Here is a 3,065-nt window from a genome sequence, read left to right on the forward strand (position 1 = left end):
GGGGGGGGGGGTTGGAGATGTTCAGTTGGTTCTACAAATTATTGGCAATAAAGCACTCAATGAAATTATATTAGGAGGTTTCTGTAGTGGCGTTATAGATTTTGTAGATGTTTGAAGGGATGATCTCGAGTTTGTAGCGGTAAAAAGCCGAAGGGATTCTGTCGTGATAGCATATCTAGAAGAAGAATTTGATCTTGGGTAAGGTATTGAGCTTTGAGATCTGTTGACATCTAAATTTGACACTCATCCAAAAGGATTTAATTAACGAGTTTTTAATTTTTAAACGATTTGAAATAAGTAAATTTTATAAAATCAAAATGTTTTTAATTTATTTTAAGTCAATCTCATCTCTTTAGAATTTTTAGATAATATATATATTTTACATAATTATGTATACGATTAGTATATTTTATGAGTACTCCAAAATCGTCTAAAAAAAAATTTTGTATTGCTTAAACAAATTTATTTTTTCTATAATTAATATCTTACGTTTAGAGTCCTTAATTTATAATTGAGTTAGTTATTTTATTTTGTTAAAAATTAATAGGCTCACTAATTAATTAATGACAATTCAATTTATTTAAATTTTAGTCGAATTTGCTAATCAACTCAACTCGATTACGTTCTAAATTCATTTGGCTAAATGAGATTCAATGACCAATTTGACAATTCAAAAATGTTTTTTTTACCCATTTTAAGACCAGAATTGGGCCTGCTTCCAGCAGCCCAATTTCCTGTCATCACAGCCCACCTCCAAACTCCTAACCCATTTCCCCTTGTTTTTTTTTTTAATTTTCAACCCAACTTTTCCTTACACCCGACCCAGTCCATTCCATTTAAACCCGACCCAGCCCCATTCCATCTAAACCCGACCCTGACGTCTCCCTCTCCTCTCACGCGAGGTCAGTCACAAAAGAAACCAGAAGCGTCGCAGCTACGCCCATCGCACGTGATGATTCCTCCTCAATGTCCCTTTCTCCTTTCTGTGACTTCTTATCGTCTTCCCCCAACGTCTCTCTCACCAGTACTATCGTAGCAGCACCAGACCCGTCTTCCGTCCTTGCTACTTGGAGATGGTGCCACGTGGCACAACAAGGACGTAGGAATCAATCGAAGGCGTCGATTCCTTCCCTTCCCTTTCTGGAATAAAGTTGAAACATCAGAAAAGGATGTTTGTTCAAATTGGTGATAGATTTCAAAATGTTGAATTTCATGGGCCAAAGGTGATCCGAATTTTTCAGCTTTCCCCATATCCATAAACCCTAATGCTTCCCCTATATAATGTATTTATCTGTTCACAACAAGGGAGGAGGGGATCTTGGGGGGAAAAGATTTTTAAGTTAAGTTTTAGTCTTCTGGGAATTTCTTGCTCTAGAAAAATAGAAAGATTTTGGGTGAGAGGAAATTCTTTTTCGTAAAACAAAGAAGACAAATACATTAAAAACAGAGTTCCTGTATAAATCTGGGTCAGCCTTTGGCCCTCATATCGTTGGGTCTGTTCAAATCCTAGGAGCCATTTTTGGAGGTGGAATCGCTGTTCTCCAAGCTCGCCAGCCATCCCGGAATCACTACACTTTGAAAGGTAATACTCTTTCCGTTTCAAGCATATCTTATTCCGAAAATGTTGTTGTTTGACTCTCGATTGTGTGAGATGCTTATGTTTATGTTCTTGACTTACAGTTAGCTGCAAGTCAGTGATGAAATTTGTTCGTTAGTCTGTGAGTTTGTCTGTTTCCGTTCTCGTTGATAATTTGATGTTTTTCTTCGATCCGGGTTCAATATCCATTGTTAAAATATATGTAAAAATCGTGGTTCAGTCATGAAACATGAAATCTCTTTCTATCGATAATTTCGAATTCTACCGGCTGTATTTTTTGTTATTTTGTATTTGTGAATGCATAAAACTAGCTAGTTCTAATTGTTGGCTTGTATGTTCGTATAACCATGTTGGCCTGTTCTCTCCTTATTTTCATTCTATTCCCAGTTTGCTTGTTTTATCTGTTTAGTGGTCGAACTGTTTCTTTCTTTGCTCGTTTTATATTTTATTTTTTATTTTTTTCTGTCTGTCTGTCGTTTGGAATCATTGATAATGTACGATGTTAGATGTCGATTTACTCTTTCTCCACAAGTTGAAGGAATGAAGCAACGTATCACTGTTTCGAGTCCGTTTAGGGTTTTACATTGAGGTCTTGAATCCATATCGTGCGCTACTCTTTATGTGTGTCTTCTCTTTAATTTCTCTTAGTGGTCATTTGGCTAAAACTCGTCCCTAGCCCCCATCACCTAGAACTAGTCACATCCTTGATTTTTGATTTTTAATTGTTTGTTTTGGGTTTATTTCGCTGGAAGAATTAATTTGATGCATAAGGTAGCCACTGTTAAGGGCATAGCAAGAGTTCAGGTGCTATACTTAGTTGCATGAAATATATCATAACTTCATGTTCTTTTGCTTCGGACATAACATGCACTTTTGCCTTGTTTTATTTTGTTTACTTGTTTTAGTTATGTTGTATTAGACCTAAATCCCTAACTTCTATCTTATTTGGTTTCCTTTCTATGCATGAACTCCTCTTAAGTCCTTATTGGACTCCACGTCCCGCTTTGCATTCCCCTGTCGAGCCAACAGGGCTGAATCTACCCTCTGAGTCATCCATCCCCCTTCGAAATTGGCTTACAGGTTAAGAGCAGCAATACATTGCTGAAAATAATTTTTCCAGGCCCGAAAAGTCGAAAAAACAGGGAGATATACAGCCTATATACACTGGTATACAGTGTGAATATACTATACACAGTTGGAAAACGTAGACAGGCAGTGAAAAACGCAAAAGTACAAAGTTTTGAATGAAATTTCAGGTCCGAGAGCATAAAAATCGTCAATATACATAGCGTATATATCGAACATACACTCAAAGTGTATCATGGCTTTGAAAAAAAACAGGCCCAAAGGCCCCAAAAATTACAGCAGCAGAATTTGGGTCTAGGGCCCAAAATTGATATTTCCTTCTCTTCTTATTTATTCATCACGATATTTGACTAACTATTTACGTGATTTTGGTTTGATTTAA

At 36.5% G+C, this 3,065-nt stretch overlaps 1 long non-coding RNA gene across 1 annotated transcript; it reads left to right on the top strand.

The window, feature by feature from the left end:
• The first annotated feature begins 929 nt into the window (after window positions 1-929).
• LOC107032567 lies at window positions 930-3,065 on the top strand. The gene is made up of 2 exons (XR_001458381.2): window positions 930-1,582; window positions 2,577-3,065. It is a non-coding gene; the product is annotated as an uncharacterized LOC107032567 (long non-coding RNA).

This window comes from Solanum pennellii, chromosome 10, assembly GCF_001406875.1.
Source record: "Solanum pennellii chromosome 10, SPENNV200".
Lineage (NCBI taxonomy): Eukaryota > Viridiplantae > Streptophyta > Magnoliopsida > Solanales > Solanaceae > Solanum > Solanum pennellii.